Raw genomic sequence first — 19291 nt, 5'->3', positions numbered from 1 at the left:
CCCATAACACCAACACTCACACAACCTATTCAAGAGTCCACACGCAGGAGGGATGAGTGGTTCAAGCTCCGGACATGTGAGGGAAACACCTTATAACCTATAGGGAAGGAAAAATCATTTACAAAATATAAATTAACACCCTCTCGCCTATAGAGCCTTAATCTCAAAACATCAAGGCACTCCTCCCACTTCGGTAAATGGACCAAATTAGTTGGATTGGTTGATGGTGATTTAGAACCAGCTAAAACACAGTTTAAGACTTCAGAATCTATCTCTTAAATGAAACTCATGACTCATGAATTCTCGTTAATCAATATTTGTTTAACTAAAATTTCGTAATGAATTTAAATTTGCATTTTGTCTCGTCAAAGTTTAGAAAGTTCATATCAGTATTTAAGTAAATTGCAGAACATCATATTTACCTAATCTGGCTATTTGGAGTCCTCTAATTCATTGGCTCTGCATAATGTTTTTCATAGATCGTCTGAAAGCAAGCCAAAGTTCAATAGGTCTTAGCTCGGCAGGTTAAAGTCCCAAACGTCAGCGTCAGCCCGAACGTCAAAGTCAGTATCAGCCAAAGTGTCAGAATATCGAAAAGATGGAGATGTCCCTCTCTATTCTACTAGTTCTTTTATACTAAAATGTAGTACAGAAGATACAATATAATAGTTTTGGACAGTCGTGATTGGCTGTTTGAGATCGTCCGATGTCAAATTTTAGTTTTCAGTACAGTTCGAGGGGTGATGTCATGAGATTGTCCAAAGTCAGCTTTTTCCGGATTTATTGTAAGGTTGATTGTTCTCTAGGCTTGGCTGGTAGCCCACTCTGTCCTTGCTCGGGTACATCTCGAACCAAAGGTCATGACGAGGTTTAGGAGAATTCTTGCGCTTGCGCATCTCACTCCGCGCCTCGTGGGACATTGGCCACTTCGTCGTGTGGTGTCGGTGGCCATCTTGGTTTTAGGCCCAAGTGCTAATTTAAGCGAAACAAACACAAAAGTGTAATTAATACATAGAAATAATTAATCTAATGTTAACCCCTTACTAATCCCTCTATGTGCTTGTATTTATCTAGCGTATAGCAACATTTAAAGCCATTATATTCACCTTTTTCGGTCCTCCTCTTGGGCAACATTACAAAAGCAATATATATCATGCAATATTCTAATTACCACTTATACTACTGTTAATATGCGTACAGATTTTAGTCATAAAGGTTATTTTAGCCATGCAAATGCAAATCCCACGTGTAATTCGAATGTTAATAATGTTGATTAATAAAACATGCAAACTCGTTGAATAATATTACAATTAATAAATTATTTAATTAATTTTTATTCAGAATAGGGGAGGTATACAAAATGTTGTACTACCCGCTCCATCAATGGTAAAGTAGAAGGAAAAGATATTACCATTTTGTTGGACACTGGTGCTACCCTTTGTACTGTGAGAACAGCAGAAATTCCAAACCTAGCCCTCTCGGGAGAAGCGATCCAAGTAGTGGGCGTTTCAAATAAACAGATTAGAACACCTATTACAAAACCAATGGAGGTGCGTATTGGCAATTTTAGGGAAATGCACAAGTGGTATGTGACTTTGGTCCAGTAAACTTACTAGGAAGAGACCTATTGTGCAAAATGAATTGCACCATATTTTGCACACCGGACGGTGTTGCAATTAAGACCCCCGATGAAGACGGAGTCTACAAAATCATGTTAGCTAAACAAGGCACAGAGGTAGACAAGATGTATTCCTTAATGACAAAAGACGATTTACCAGATGAATTAAAAACAACTGTAAATCCTGATGTGTGGGATTTTACAGGAAAGGAAGTAGGATTAATGGCAAATGTAGACCCAGTGAAGGTAACTGTGAAGGAAGGTGTAGTTTATCCAAACACTCGACAGTACAAAATGAGTCCTGAAGCCAAAGCTGGTGTTGCAGCAGAAATTGATCGAATGATTAAACAAGGCATTTTGAAAGCGATAATGAGCAGTCCCTGTAATTCACCCATAATTGGCATTAAGAAACTTAGTGGGAAATACAGGATAGTTCAAGATTTAAGAAAAATTAATAAAATCGTCGTGCCCTGTAGTGCCCAATCCAGCAGTAATTCTGTATCAGATACCATGGAAGGCAGGATGGTTTACTGTAATTGATTTATGCCAAGCCTTTTTCTCCATTCCATTACACCCAGACAGCCAGTATCTCTTTTCATTCAATTTTGAGGATCGTATTTTAGTTTGGAATCGAGTTCCTCAAGGGTATACAGAAAGTCCCTCCATTTTCAATCAAATATATAAAAAGTGCTTTGAAACCTTAGTCCTGCCCCGGAAGTCAGTTCTAGTTCAATACATCAAGGACTTGTTAGAAGCATCAACAACAAGAGATGACTGTGTTACTGATTCGATTGCTTGGTTAAAATATTTGGCCGCTGGTGGTCATAAAGTGTCCCCAGAGAAATTGCAATTTTGCAGGACAGGAGTCAGATATCTAGGACATCAAATAGAACGAGGAGTGAGGAAAGTGACCCCTGAAAGAATAAAGATAATCAAACAAATGCAGTTACCACAAACCCAGAGAGAGATTAGAATTTTCCTTGGAGTGGTAGGATATTGTAGACAGTGGATAGTAGGGTTTTCTCTACTAGCCAAACCCTTAATACAAATGACAAAGAGACGAGCAAAGGATCCAATAGAATGGGATGATGAAAGCATGGAAGCCTTTGTGAGGTTACGAAATGTTTTGTGTGAAGCCCCTGCCTTAGGTATGCCAGATTACACAAAAGAGTTTGCACTATTCTGTTGTGAGAGAGAAAGCTGTGCACTCTCAGTTTTAACACAAACACATGATTTGATGAGACGTTCAGTAGCATACTTCTCTGCTACTTTGGATCCTGTAGCATCAGCGCTACATGGTTGCTTGAAAGCAGTAGCTCCAACTTGTATGAGTCTGGAACAAAGTGAATCAATTGTGATGGGACATCCTGTAAAGGTGTATGCCCCACATTCAGTCAAGATTCTTTTAACAAGAACTTGAACACAGTACCTTACTCCCAGTCGGATGACTAAGTATGAAAGAATCATATTGGGAGCTGAAAATGTGACAATAGTCAGGTGTACTATACTAAACCCTGCTACCTTATTGCCAGATGTACAAGGAGAGGAGGTGAAAGATGAAGTTGAGCATGACTGTTTGGATGTGACTGAACTGTGTACTAAACCCCGTCCAGATATACAGGAAGAGCCCCTGAAAAATGCTGAACATGAGCTATTTGTATATGGATCGTGTTTAAGACATGAGGAGGGAGGATTAAGTGCTGCTTACGCAGTGTGCACATTGGCCGGAATAGTTGAAGCATCCTATTTACCCGGAGTCAAATCTGTACAAGTAGCCGAATTGATAGCTTTGATTAAAGCCTGCAAAATTGGTAAAAATTGGAAAGTAACCATTTTTTCTGATAGCCAGTATGGTTTTGGGGTCGTGCATGATTTTGGCCAGCTTTGGATGCAGAGAGATTTCATGACTTCATCAGGATCCCCAATTAAAAATGGAAAATTCGTGAAAGAACTGCTTGAAGTAATACAATTGCCAAAAGAAGTGGTAGTGGTCAAGTGTGCTGCACATCAGTCAGGAGATGACTATGTGACAGCTGGTAATAGGTATGCTGACCAGGTTGCCTAGTATTGTGCCAGAAATAAATTGGCGGTGAACAAGAAAATTGAAACAAGTGGAATTAGCTCCCAACTTATGCTACTCTCAGGAATAGAAACATGGGAAGAAGCAAGACAACTACAGGATGAGGTGGAAGTGAGTGAAAGAGAAGAATGGATAAAGATAGGATGCCAGAGAAGGACAGAGGATGATGTATGGATTTATCTAGATGGCAGGCCAGTAATGCCAGATTGTCTGCTTTCACAGATGGCCAGAATGTATCATGGAGACACACACATAGGCAGGGACGCCATGATCAGTCTCTTTAGACAGGATTGGTTTAATCCAAAGTTCAGGAATGTCGCAGAGAGTCTGTGCCAGAGATGTCTAACCTGTCAACAAATGAATTGAGGCAGGAAAACAGTGGTCAGTTGGGAAAGAATTGGAAAGGCTGAAGGACCATTTGTGAGGTTGCAAGTACACTTCATACAATTACCACCTTGCAGGTGTTAGAAATGGGGGTTTCTAGTTGGCAATGGCTGGCCACTGTCCAAGTAGGGACCCTTCTTCCTAAGTCAGAGTAAGCGGGCTACACCTTTTGATAACCCCTGCTCAACCCTGTGGTAACGTAGCACGAGCAGCTAGGCTTATCTCAGAGGCAGTGTGTGAAGCATTTATGACCATACACAGTAACACAGTGAGGAACACTACAAAGGGACGCCACACAAGTAGTTATAACAAAAAAGTATCTTTATATATAGACGTAACACAAGACCACTAACAGTAAAAAGCCACAATACTAGAAAAACAGGGTTACTCTTGAAATGCTGCAAAAATAGTTCAAAGTGTGCAAAGAGGAATTCAGTTCAAGGCAGTGGTCTCTGTGACCCTTTTACTTACAAAGTACCTGGATTCCGTAGCAAAACAATCAAAATGTCGCTAAGGCGTTGTAGCGATGATTTTCCTCATGCGTGACCAGCGATGCGTTGAATCCTTGACGCAAGGGAGGATGATGCGCTGATCTGAATGCAGGACAAAGCGACAAACTTCTCCACGCTAAGCCGGCGATGCGTTGAAATCCTTGCCGCGAGGGAGGATGATGCGCCGAGCCTGTTGCGTGTGCGATCTTGTTGCAATGAAAAGAAATGGCGCTCCGCGAGGGAGCTACGATCCTGATGCGATGCGATGAAAATGGCGGGCATCCGCGCTGCGATGTCGTGAAAAGATTAACTTGATGCGATGATCTTTGGTTAGCGAGCACTTGGAGGCCCGCATACGTGCAATGCGATGATCTTCGGGTTAGCCAGCAGTTGGCAGCCCGCAACCGTGCGAAGCAATAATCTTGAGGTTAGCGAGCATTTGGCAGCCCGCAAACGTGTGAAGCGATGATCTCCAGTAGCGAGCACTCAGCGGCAGCAGCGCGATGATTTTTCGTACGCGCTTCAGCTGCGGCGGCTCGCTAACGGGCGTTAGCGAAGATTTTCAGCACTCTTTTCTCTGTAGTAGAACTAGAGGCCCTGGAACTCACAGGAGCCTCACCTGGAGATAGAAATCCTCGCTGGGAGGAAACAGGAGGCTGGTGGTGGAGTCTGATGTGCCTGAGACTCCAATCAATCAATCATTGCATTTGTAAAGCGTGCTACATACCCAAGAGGGTCTCAAGGCGCTGGGGAGGAGGGAGGGGGTGCTACTGGTTGAAGAGCCAGGTCTTGAGGAGTCTTCTGAAGGCCAGCAGGTCCTGGGTCTGTTGTAGGATGGTGGGGAGAGTGTTCCAGGTCCTGGCGGCGAGGTAGGAGAAGGATCTCCCGCCGGCGGTGGCTTTCCGGATGCGGGGGACTGTGGCGAGGGTGAGGTTGGCTGATCGGAGGCTTCGGGTGGGGGCGTGGAAGCCGAGTCGGTTGTTGAGGTAGGTGGGTCCAGTGTTGTGCAGTGCTTTGTGTGCGTGGATGAGGCTAGCTCTCTTCTAGCCCTTGGGTGATTGCTGTAGCAAGATAAAATAAAAGTTCCTTCAAAGTCCTTTTCCTCTTCTTCCAAGTCCAGTAGTAACCATTGCAGGCCAATCCAAGGAACAGCACACAAGCACAAGGATAGCCACCTCATGCAGATCCCTTCAGTTACACAGACAGAGGTTCTTCTTGTTGTCCAGGAGCAATACAAATTGTAGGGGTTTCAGCACAGATATTTATACCCCAAAAGTCTTTGTTCTCAGAAGCTACAAGTCACTGAACCCAGCCAGAACCAGTTCTGCCCAGCCCTGGAGCACTTTGTTTACCAGGCTGCATCCTTCCTTTCAGAAAGAGGGCGTCTGCCAGCATTCACCTTGCCAGGCACAGCCCTATTCAGGTCAAGGAGCTACCCCTCCCCATACTCCAATGCAGATCTCTCTATTCAACCCAGGTCTGACTCAGCCTGCCCTGTCGCTCCAAAACCAGACACCCAATACACATAACAGCAGAGCACACTGGAAGGCTTAGGCAAGAAAATACCTACTTTCTAAAAGTGGTATTTTCAAACACAGAATATAAAAATAAACTTCACTAAAAGATGTATTTTAATATTCTGAGTCCAGGCATACTAAATTCGTTTTTCTACCATGTTCTTTGGGTCAGTTAGGACTATAGAATGTAATAGTCAAACTGCCCATTCTGGCCTATGGAGAACAAGTAGCCTTATAGTAGTGAAAAACGAAACTGGGTGTAATTCACTACCAGGACTTGCTACACACATCAGAGCATGTCCTACCTTACACATACAATGCACCCTACCATAGGGGTGACTCACATGATGCCAAGGGAAGGTTCAGGGGCTGGGAAGTGGGTGCACTTCACAGCCAAGATGGCAGTTCTGGACTGCACGCAGACTCTGCAGTGGCAGGTCTGAGACACACTTTACAAGCTGCTTCTTTGGGTGGCCCAAACCAGAGCTGCAGGCCCACCAGCAGCATTTGGTTTTCCAGCCCTGGGCACTCACAGGCCACGCTACTAGGGACTAACAGGCAAACCAAATAAGCCAATCATGGAGATACCAATTCACATGACATATTTACACAGGGAGCATTCGTGCTGCGGCACTGAATGGCAGTGGCACAGCGTCCAGAGCATCTAATACCAGCAAAAACAGAGGAGATAACAGCGAAAAATGGAAGGGAGACCCACGCCAATGGTGCCAGGTTTAACAGCAGGGGATTGAAGTACGTCCTTGTCATAGTTTGCTTATTCTCACGGTGGGTGGAGGCATACCCTACTAGAAGAAATGACAGCATAACAGTCACCAAACTACTGTTGAGGGAATTGATTCCACGATTTGGTTTTACCGTAACCTTTAAATCAGATAGAGGGTCTCATTTTAATAATGAAATAATTTGATTAAACTGTGAAGCATTTAAAATTGAACAAAAACTGCACTGTGCATATCGCCCAGAGGCTTCTGGAGTGGTAGAACAAATGAATGGCACAATAAAGGCAAGATTGGCAAAGGTGTGTGCATCCACACCGCTGGAGTGGCCTGATGCTTTACCTCTTGTTCTGATGGACTCAGAAGTATTCCTGACAGAAATACAGGATTGAGTCCCCATGAAATTCTCATGGGAAGAGCAATGAGACAAGCATGTATACCAGGACATAAACTGTTGAGTATATCTGATGATCTGGTATTAGACTATTGCAAAGGATTGGCTGACCTAGTGTGTTCTGTCTCTCACCAGGTTGGAGAGGATGCTGTTGCCAGGCAGCCGGTTCAAGCACATGGTCTGAAATCCGGTGACTGGGTGGTGGTGAAGAATCACACTTGAGAGTCGTGCCTAGCACCAAGGTGGGAAAAACCACATCAGGTTATATTGGTTACAACAACAGCAGTAAAATATGCAGGTTTGCCTAACTGGATTCACGCAAGCCATACTTAAAGAGTGCCAGCGCCTGACGAAGAGGGACCACAACTGACTCATGCAGTTGAGGCCGCTGAAGGTTGTGCAGCTGAGGGATCTAGGATATCAGATCCTGAGATAGCTGACCAAGACAAGTCAGGACGACTGGATACCAGTGGTTGACATACCCGAAGTGATTGTAAAGACAAGAAGCAGAACCAGGTCAGAGAGACAGGAAAATAGAGAGGACCAGATAGGTGTAGAAGAACAAGCTCAGGGAAGGGAAAATCAAACTGTTGGAGATCCTGAGCAGGATCAGACAAGGAAAGAACAATATACTCAGACAGATGAACGAAAACATTCACGGATCTGAGGAGGCACAGATAGGTCTAGAAGAACACGTTCAGGCTGAAGAACACCAAAGTGCAGTAAGACCTGAGCAGGACCAGTTAGGAGAAGAAAAAGAGCAAATTGAAATAAAACCTGAACAGAGTCAGAAAAGGGAAGAAGAACATGTCCAGGCAGATGAGGCCACAGTAATGAGCCCTGGACAAGGACAGACAGAGAGGGATTCTGAAGACGAAGATAATCAAATTGTGCCACAACTTAACGAAAATAAAAGAACACTCGAAGAAAGTGACAGTGTAGTACAAGCAAAACGGATCAGAAGAGGTGATAACTGGACAGGTGGTGTTAAAAGGTTAAAATATCACTTCAGAACAATAGGTGAAGAACCTGAACAAGTAAACAAAGTCACCAGCCAGTCTGGGCAATCAACTAGTAGGCCCAAACAGAGAAGTCAAAAACTGAGGATATTAAATAATAAGTTCAAAGGTCCTGAATGGACTTATGTGATTCATGAAGAATTCAAGAATTTAGATTTAAATGAAGAAAGTGGTGAAGAAATAATTGCAGAACAGATTGACGAAGAAGAAGTGAGACCCACTTGAAAAACAAAATCCCAGAATTAAAGATCCCATAGGCAAATCGGAAATAAAGAAGAGAAATCTTCTAAGTTCAAAATGGCTGATGATAGGGTTGCTGGAAGACTAAAACAAAATGTATAAAAAAATGTTGTAGAATATGTATATGTAGTGTATTTTTAGTACTCATAATTTGGTTAATATTAACAGTAGTCATCCCTTATTTGATGGTGACAGAAAAGAAAAATAACACAAACACTAATGAAAAAGTAGCTAACATTAAAGGAGTAGCATTAGAAGCACCAGATGAATTAGACTTACATCACACTGTGACAAACAATGACACTGCTTTCAATGTATTTACTAAGTTATTAGTGCAATATGTAGACACTATGGAAGTTAGTGATTGTTATGTGTGTATGAAATTACCAGCATCAGTAGCAGAAGGTGTAACAAATCACCATTTACCATTAACATATGGTATCTCATGTAGTATTTTGTCGAGTTTATTTTATAGAACAGGAAAACTACAGTATTATTATTCTAACGTAGATGTAATTTTTTCAGACGTTCCTATTCGAAAGAGTATGAACCCAGTTCTTAGTACTAAGGGTGCACAGTTTATGGGTGAATATTTCCTAACAATGAAAACAATAGATATTGCTGAAGCGCACAAGCACTACTTAACATGTACATTACACGAAGAAGAAAAGATATTTTTGAATTTAGTGGAGCAAAGGAGACAGGATTTCCAAAGAAAGGCTTCTGAAAAGAAACCTCAGATTCCTCAATGGGTTGAGAAAGAGGAGATTTATTCAGCTGGCAAAGCTCATCCTGCGATGTCCCTGGATTTTGAAAAGAAAGGGAAGATCTGCCTCTATAGGTTAAAGACTGACTATAACAATGCATTTATTGGTTCCAGTGAATGTGAACCTAATTTCTTAGTTATCGGGGGATGGGTACTAAAAGGTGGAACAGACCCAGTATTTCCCGGAGTTTATTACGTGTGTGGGAATAATGACTATTTTAGGCTGCCTGCACATTGGTACGGGAGTTGCCATTTTGGAATAGTATTCCCAAAAGTGTACCATGTAAAGAGATTCACTGGAAGCAATGAAAACACAAAGGAACTAACACGAATCAAGAGAGCTAGTTTTTCAGAAATAGTAGGTGATATATTTAGTGCATTGATACCTTCAGTGAGAGTCATTCTTAATTCACGTAAAATTTGTCAGTTATCTACAGTAGTTGATCGTCTACCGACTGATACTGCTGGAGGATTTTTGATGATCAATACAGAAATGGTTGCAATTAGGTCAATGGTTTTACAAAATCGACTTGCTCTTGATATATTATTGGCAAAAGAGGACAGAGTCTGTAAAATGCTGAAAGCACAACATTGTTGTACTTTGTGATCCCCCGCAGGAAGAATCCTTATCAGACTAATTCCGACTAGCAAGGGTGTGTATAGAGATCACTGACGAGAGGTGTTTTGATGTGGTTAAAGAGACGGGTGCAAAGGTAAAGGAAAAAACGACAGGGGTCCTTAATGTACTACAAAGGCTGAAACGAGGGAGATGTAATGTACGTTGTGAAGAACGATATGGTATTGCAGAAATGGTTGGAAATGAAAATGTTAATAAAAAGAGTTAAAAAAAAAAAATACATTGTTGTACTTATATTCCTGATAAAAATATTGAAATTGGAGGATACATTAAAAAACATTACTAAATGGGAGAGAGATTTTAAACCACTGGAAGTTGACAGTGTATGGAAGAAATTAACAAATAGTATTACTACCATGGGGAGCTGGATTACTAATATAGGTAAGAGTATTATAGGTCAAATAATACTACCGATACTTGGAATAACAATATTAGTTTTAGCAATAATGATATGGCGCGAATGCTGTAAGAAAAGAAAGAGATATGAAGGGAACGAAAGGGGAAAGAAAAAGAAGTATGATGAAATTCATTTGGAAGAAATGAAGGGAGATTTATACAAAAAGATGACGAATTTACAATACAATAATGAAGAAGGAGATGAAAAGACAGAAAAGGCAGTAGAGATGTGCTAAAGTTGACATCTGATTTGGTGATAGGTAAATTGGTGATGGCACAAATACCATCAGAGAGGGGATTGATGGAGCAAGGACTCGTATAAACGAGACTTGCTCAGAAGCAATTCTCTCAAATAACTCGTAACACTGTAATAATCATGTTTGTAAAGATTAATATGCACCACATTCCATATAATTAGCTTAGAGGAAGCTTGCGTATGTGTCTTACTAAGAAGTCACATGAGTGAAACTTAAAATGGCTGCTAACGCGGGAATTTGTACTGAGCATGCATTAACTGCATCTATGCAGGATGACAGACTAAAGCTTAGAGGGAGTTTTCTGCTTCTGCGCACTTGCTTCTAAAATGGCCGCTTGAAAGCTCACATGCTAAGCATCTGCCTTGCTGAAACTAAAACATGCTATTTACTAGATGCTAATGCAGGGAGACCTATTATAAGTAAATGGGATTAGAATAGAGATAGGTGGTGTACAGTGAAATCATTTTATTTTGATTTTAACATGTTTCTTTCTGACCTCGCTATTCATATTTGGGCCTCTGAGCGATGCTAAAGTCTATACTTCATGTGACTCCTCACGCAGGCGCAGTAACAACCAGCCAGAAGCCATGAGGGTGTGCTTGGATAACGTCCAAGGCCGCGTTCGCAACATGTCCTGGGAAAGTGATGGACATCCTGCAGGATGAACAAGACAACTGTTATATGTATTCTTTTTATTGATAAAGATGTGAAATGCGGGTGGGAAATAAAGCTTGGGAAAATAAATTAAGGGGTGGGACCACTGAACAATGAACTAGAAAATTGTTAAAGCTTAGCATGCTGTGATGATCATCCCCCCCTTGCCTGTCCAATAAGAATTAGGAGTTTCATAAATTTGAAACATTTATGGGTGGTACATGCCATTAGAAAAGTTTAATTGAGGTAGTTAGTTAGATATCACTTGTGTTGCTGAGATGCCGAGAGACCGGGATACTGTCCAAGGGCTGATCAAATACTGAAGAAGAATTGAATTGCAGAACTTAGAGCCAAAATCTAATTAATTAGAAGAAGGTCACGGAAGAATCGAGGAGGGAAATAAGGCAAAGAATTAGAAGAAGATCGCAGAAGAATCGAGGAGGGAAATAAGGCAAAGAATTAGAAGATGATCACGGAAGAATCGAGGAGGAAGATAGTGTCAGAGAGGGGTGCGACGCAGGTGTCGGATCTAGAAGCGGTCATCTATCCTGTCCCTGAAACCTGTCCTGAAACCTTTGTCACTTGAAGCTGTCCCAGGGGACCCTTTTAGCTCCTTGGCCAAGGGGTTGGTTTCCACACCATTCTAGGTAATTATAATTCTGTGTAGTATGTCATTGTACTGCTCTCTCTATTTTTTCCTATCCAGGTACTGTCATTGTAATAATATTGTTTAGATGATATTACTGACTTATTTGATAGATTGGTTTTCCATCCTTGGAGAAGACAGTGTACAAATTGTATTTTGCTTTGGCTCACATGAATTTAACTATATAAACATTTAAACTCTTCCCGAGTCTGTGGTTATTTAAAATATTCAATTTACGTCTTTTCACCTTATACTAGCTTTAACTAAAAGGTCCATTGACCAGAGCAAAGTACTTTTTTGATTCAGAAAAGATATTATTAGAAAATGTTAAGGTAAATTAAACTTAAAAAGCATATCACAACAAATTGACCCCAGCGGTACGTTACCAGCTTATGTGAATGTGTGTTTATGGGCCCAGGTGAGTATGTGGTTTGTGAGCATCTCTAGCTAGTAACCCGCTGGATCACTTCCTAACTGGATGAAACCAGTGGATTTGTACTTCGGCTTCTGGGCCTAACAAGGTCACTGGCTACGAAGAGTGCAGAAGGGGCCTGGTAAAGCCATCCATAGCTAACGGACAATGCCCACGCCGAGCCTCCTGAATCCGGGATAGCCCCACCCACCATCTGAGAAAAGGACCCACAATATGTGCAACAAGTTATTAGAAAACATTCTTTCAGGAGGCTTTTAAGGTCTCCAACAGGCTGAGTCTAGAGAGTGGGGGAGGTCGAGAGGACAGCCAGTGTGTTCCAGGGGAGCTAAACTCGAGAAGGTACTACCTCAACCCATCCTAGGACTACAGAGGAACACCAAACATGTAGGGAATCTCTTAAGGAGGGTCCTTTTAAGGAAGGCACCTTACGACAATAGGGTGTGTGCGAGAGCTTCTTTGTGTGCCCTGAAGCAGCCTGGGGGTAAACTGTGTGTGATAAACAAATCCATCTGCACCTGGACAGGAACCTCAATCATTTTCAGGACACCAAGGAATGGCAACGCCCCCACCTGGTGGATGTGTAGCTCTGAATATGCTTCCAGATCAGTGGAAATAATTGTACTATGTAATACAATGTTAGTGTTCATATTAACCTTTGGCCTTTCCCCTTGCAGTTCATCTGGTCCTCCGGCCTATCATCACCAGTACCGTCCTTGAGTTCCTCCTCGCCGTCGTACTGGCCCTGTGACTCTGCTGGGCTCTCTGTCCAAAACACAGAGGTAAGTTAATATGTGAGCGGCAGCCTGTGGTTTACGACCTCATCAGTCACAGACATAGAGGGAGGACTTCAGTGAGGGTGGGAGCGCTGTCCTGGAGGGTCTCAAGCCCCCTTCACCTACAACCCATATAAAACCCTCCCTAGGCCAGTGACACTGAAAGAAAGCATGTAAAAGTCCTGAATGAGTACAAAACATTAAACCTACGTGAGTTGAGGCGGTGCAGCTGACTGTGCCTTCTACTGAGGATTTCAGGTGCGGACCTTAGGACTCACTCACACTGTGTTAAAAGTGCAACTTTGTAAGCGTGATTGGGGCGTCAAGACTCCGGCTTGAGAAGGGACGTGGTGGTAGCCATGAAGAAGAGGAAGGGTTGTATCCGAGCGTCAGAGGGCGTGGGCAGTGCAGGCCTTCGCTGCCTCCTCCCGTCTCTGGTGACGCATCGGCTCTCAGGAGATGGAAGCTTCTGCGGGTGTGAGAGGTAGGTGGCTGTGCCAAGGATAGTAGAATGTTGAGGCACACAGGCATGCAAAACTTTACCGAAAATCATAAGCATAGAAAAGGGAAAAAGGCAATATTGTAATGAGAGGCTCTCAAACAAAATAGTTTAAAAATGTATCCTTTTTATCTTTTTTTTATTAAACAACAAAACATATCACGCACACCAACACAACAAGATATTCCAAGCACAACACCTCATAATACTTACCATCACAAAATATAGAAACACCTTTCAAATCACACAAAGGAACAAACACCAATGCCAAGCTTTCTCTCTTCCACAACTCATAACACAGATACTGCAACACAGCAACTCTCTTACAAAAGCCTCTCATCCATTGGACAATTTAGAACCTTACTACATGACCCATGTTCTAAATTGTCCAATGGATGAGAGGCTTTTGTAAGAGAGTTGCTGTGTTGCAGTATCTGTGTTAGATGTTGTGGAAGAGAAAAAGCTTGGCATTGGTGTTTGTTCCTTCGTGTGATTTGAAAGGAGTTTGTATGTTCCAGTCACATGGTCAGACCACCACTAGCTTGCTTTCCAACATAAAACAACACTAAGCGACTCACCTAAAACTACCTTACATCCATCCACCTATCGACCGTGGAACAAACTCAATTTGGAACACTTAGAAACACAACTAACATCCAGTACAAATCTGGAAACAATACATTATGTTCAAAAACTATATGAGTGGCTACAGGAAGCTTTTGACATCCTGATACCACTCAAAACCACACAACAGAACAAAAGAAAAAGAGCGCCTTGGAGAAACATAGAGATAAAAGACATAAAATAAATTAGAAAGCTGCAACGTACCTGGCTCAAAACAAACGCCAAGCAAGACAAACTTCACCTACAGAAAATTAACAGATAATAAAAGTCAGCTATCAAAAAAGCTAAGAAAAGGTACTATTCAGACAGAATTCAAAATGCTAAATGTGCAAATAAAGAAGTCTATAAAATACTCAATGAATTTCACAAACCAAATTGCCTAGAAGGAAATCATCCTATTACTCAAGTTCACAGACAAACTGGCAAATCATTATACTGACAAAGCAGACACATTGGACTCATACTTACAACAGAGACAAAGTACCTGCACTAACCCTTGTATAAAACAACAATCCAAGAATACTCTAACCCAGCCTCTCTGTTCCTTCCAACACATCTCACATGATGAATTTATGGATTTGGTCAAAGCAAGCAGGCCTGCCAGCAGCCCTTCTGACCCTTGTCCACCACAAACTTTCAAGACAATTCTTTTAACAACCTCTGCTTCCACTCCAGTAAGAAGAATCATCAATGATTCCTTAACTACCGGTATATTTCTAGAAGAACTCAAAAAGTCATACATACTACAGCTACAGACCCATTACAAATGGACCTTTCCAGGGCAAATTGATAGAAAGCGCAGCGTTCGCTCAGATGTCACCATTCATTGAAGAGAATGACATACTTTCAGACTTCCAAACAAGCTTCCATCCGGGAAGAGGCACAGAATCTGAACTCCTTGCCGTCTGGGATGACCTGAAGAACACAGTAGACTGAAACCGGCTGCTGCGCTTCTCCTCTTGGACCTCTTGGCTACCTTTGACATGGTTGACCATGACACTCTAAAACAAAGACTCTATGAAGCCAGCATAGAGGGGACTGCTCTAGACTGGATCGCGTCCTACCTTCGAAACAGAACTAATGTCATCCATACCACACCTTTCTCATCCAAACCATACGCCACAAAATCAGGGGTCCCTCAAGGTTCTATTATCTCGCCCATGCTTTTCAACATCTACATGAAGTCATTACCGGTACTGATCAATCAATTTCACCTCACGTGCTATAACTATGCATATGACACACAAACATTCTTTCAACTGGAATGCCCCAAAGACATTGGAAACTCCCCAATTTTAAGTTGTCTCAGAGCCGTGAATCAGTGGATGACTTGGAGCCACCTCAAATTTAATGCTTTCAAAATGTAAATACTCATGTGTGGCGATTGGAAACATTATGACCCGCTTGCCGCCTGGCCTGATGAACTGGGATCACCATCTAAAGTATTGAAGGAAGTAAGAAACCTCTGAAAGACCATGGACTCCAAGCTGTCAATGAAAGCCCAAGTGGACAAACGAGCAAGATCGAGCTTTGTCACTATAAAAACGCTGCGACAAATTTTCCCTTATTTGGGATTTCCACACAAGGTCCAAGCTACCATCTCCCTTGTTCTGTCCAAACTTGATTATGCCAAAAGCCTCTACCACGGATCACCTTTAACGACCATGAAAAGACTACAACGGATTCAGAACTCGGCTGCCAGGCTACTCTTGCATATCAAACAGCGAGACCACATCTCACCTGCCTTGAAAGCCCTGCATTGGTCACCGGTTGCCAGAAGATCCACATTCAAGCTGTTTTGGATCACCCACAAAGCAATACATGGAATGGGACCGCTCTTCATCAGGAATAAAATCACCAAACACATTCAACAAAGGAGCCTCCGCACTAAAATGGCACCTTCCCTCAAAATCCCAAGATACAAGAAAAAAACTATGGGTGGTACATACTTCTTTGTTCAAGCAGCCAAACTATGGAACTCTTTACCCCCAACATAAGATTCACAGACAGCCACTTTATCTTCAGAAAACTGCTCAAGAATTGGCTCTTCCCCACGTAAGCATCATACGCAAACTAAAATTTACAGCATATCCCTCTGTATATAATCATTTGTTTTTACAATAGATATGTACTTATCTCTGTGTATTGCTTTGTATAAACATGTAGAATAATTATGTTAAAAAAAATAATAATAAAGTACAATAACACTTGAAAACCGGAGTTTATCTGGTGCATCTTTGGTCTACATGTGCTTCTTCCATTGGGCATCTATGTACCTTCCATGTACTTGGATCTGTGTGTTTGTTACATTTCTCCTGAAAAGCATATCCAATGCACCACCCTATTTCTCATCATGTACCTCTATCAATATCTTTAATCTACATTTACCTACCTCCTTTATGCATCTATATACTTTCAATGTACTTATGGATCTATATATTTATCACTTTCTTCTAATTCAGCATATCCAATGCACTACCCTATTTCTCACCCTATACTTCTCTCAATATATCTTCTAACCCAACTTTCTGACTCATCTCAAACTTCTTTCTGCTACTTTTTCCAATGCACTACCCTATTTTTCACCCTATGCATCTATCAACATATCCTCTACACCCACTCTCATTTATCCCAAACCCCATACCAATACCATGATCCCCAAAATAACCCTTTCTAGACTCTCCCTTAGTCTACCCCTCCTTGCATCATCTGACACCTCTTTTACTATACCTATCCCCTAAACAAACATTTATAAACTCTTCCCTCTGACTCTGCCCCTCCACAACCTCGTTTTACTCATCCAAAATCCTCCTCCTACTGCTATCACCTAAAAAAAAAAATCCTTCCCTTTCCTATCCCTCCACTATCCTTTTCAATCAAAGTAACAGACGAATATGTTCACTTCACAAATTTCATATTCCACTATACTAATTCACCACTAATCTTTATGGGTCCCAGAGTAGCATGCTACTCGCCAAAAAAGCACTTTAAATCCTCGTCAGAGGCAGGCAAGCATTATATAAATGCAAACCTTTTTCCCTCTTCTATCCCTCCGCTACCTTTCTCTATCCAACTGAATAACACATCCACCACTCAAACTACTTTCATATTTCACTATACTAATTTTCAACACTAATTCTTTTATGGGTTCCGGAGTAGCGTGCTACTCGCCAGAAAAGCGCTTCAACACCCCTTCAGGGGTAACAAGAGCTATATGAATGCAAACCTTTCTCCCCCTTCTATCCCTCCGCTATCCTTCCCACTCCAAATAACCGACTAGTTTCATATTTCACCATACTAATTCACCACTAATCCTTTATGGCTTTCCGGAGTAGCGTGCTACTGCCCAAAAAAATAAAAAATAAAAAAAGGCGCTTCAACACTCCATCAGGGGTAACAAGCGCTACATAAATACAAACCTTTCTTTCTCTTCTATCCTTCCGAATCCAAATAATAGACTAACCTATCCACCACTTTAACTACTTTCATATTTCACTATACTAATTCAACACTAATCCTTTATGGGTCCCGGAGTAGCGTGCTACTCGTCGAAAAAGCACTTCGACGCCTCGTATGGGGTAGTAAGCACTATATAAATGCAATTACAATTACTTGGTAGACACATGGAGACGGGAGGATGCATGTAATTAGTAGTAAGAATAAGCAGGAGTAGGAGCAGTAGTACATAGGCGCAATTAGAAGTAGGAGTAAGAAGTAAAATTAGGCATAAGAAAAAATAAGGGTAGACGTAGATAGAAGTTAAGTGCAGGACTAAGAATAACGAATAAGAAGTACTCCAAATGCCAAATGATTGACCTATAAGCTGATCAAGGATGTGAATAACACTGTCAATGGCTGAAGGAGGCTGACCCAGTGACCACTCTATGGCAGCTGGTAAAGGATTTCATATTTAACACACCTGATAAAATATGACTTTGCCAAGTCGGAAATTATTAAATGGAATAACTATCAGCCAATTATGTCTTTTTAGGGATTATCATGAATTATAGGGTTTAGTGCATCGAAAATTCACATTTTCTGGTAATTACCCAGAATGTCGACCCTGATAACAGGTCTAACCTACTGATATTTATCACAAAACCCATAACTTCGATATGTGCTGTAACAGGGGCTACTGCACATATTGCATTTAACTGAGCCACTCATAATGATGGCCTATGTCGTAAGTGTAGGTTGGCCAAATGTGAATAATACCTCAACAGAGCTATGGCTAAAGGAGGCTAGCCTAAATCCTTATTTATGATGGTTTATGTACATTATTTTATCTAGGAATATGTATGGATCTCAAAAGATCTGTCCTTTTTTAGGATCAGTGACAGAATATCTGAAACACAAATATCTTGTGGACAGAATATTGTGTCAAAAATATCGGGGACAAGAATATCAATAAGGTAAGTGAAAATAGTAAGTATAAATTTACTATTCTTAACTCCAGATCTACGTACCTTGAAGACATATATATCATCAAGGTACATATATGTGGAGTTATATATAGTAGAACTTTACTTACCCATAGAAAATGACCTACAGGATATTTTTGGCCTCGATATTTTTGACATGATATTCTGTCCGACGCTATTTGTGTTTCCGATATTTTGTCCAAACACCCCTTTTTCACTAGACCTAAAAACAGGACAGGGGAAAAGTCAGTGCTAAGAAGTCACTGGAAAAATGTTGAAACACTGATGTTCTCATGCAGAACTCACGTAAATCCAATAAAAAAGCAACCTGATCAGAAACCTCTGAGATCTCACCTCAGTCTCCACACTCTGCTTTCTTGAGTGTCTATTATGTAAAGCTTGTCTCTAAAAAGTACTGTGGAGTGATGGCCATTATTGTCATCATCATTTGAAAAAATGCATGAGTGGCAAAGGATATCCCCTAGAATATACTGTCATCACTATTGACACCTTGAACAAAGGTTTCCCAACAGAGCGCAGACTTCTAGTTGGAATATTCAACTCTCAAGATAGTTAAAAGTCTCATCTTAAATAGCTTATAAGTCAACAATAAAGTTGTACTTTTATTGCATTCTGTAGCGGGAGCCAATGGAAGCATCAATTATTTGTTTCATGTGTTCCCTCTGGCGAACAGGGGTAGGTGAA

At 41.4% G+C, this 19291-nt stretch overlaps 1 pseudogene; it reads left to right on the top strand.

Moving 5' to 3' along the window:
* LOC146871220 (uncharacterized) overlaps positions 1 to 19291 on the top strand; it is a 167761-nt pseudogene that overhangs the window by 87081 nt on the left and 61389 nt on the right.

Source organism: Triturus cristatus, chromosome 1_1, assembly GCF_964204655.1.
Source record: "Triturus cristatus chromosome 1_1, aTriCri1.1, whole genome shotgun sequence".
Classification (NCBI taxonomy): Eukaryota; Metazoa; Chordata; class Amphibia; order Caudata; family Salamandridae; genus Triturus; species Triturus cristatus.
The sequence above is the reverse complement of the archived record's forward strand: the minus strand, read 5'-3'. Positions and strand labels throughout refer to the sequence as shown.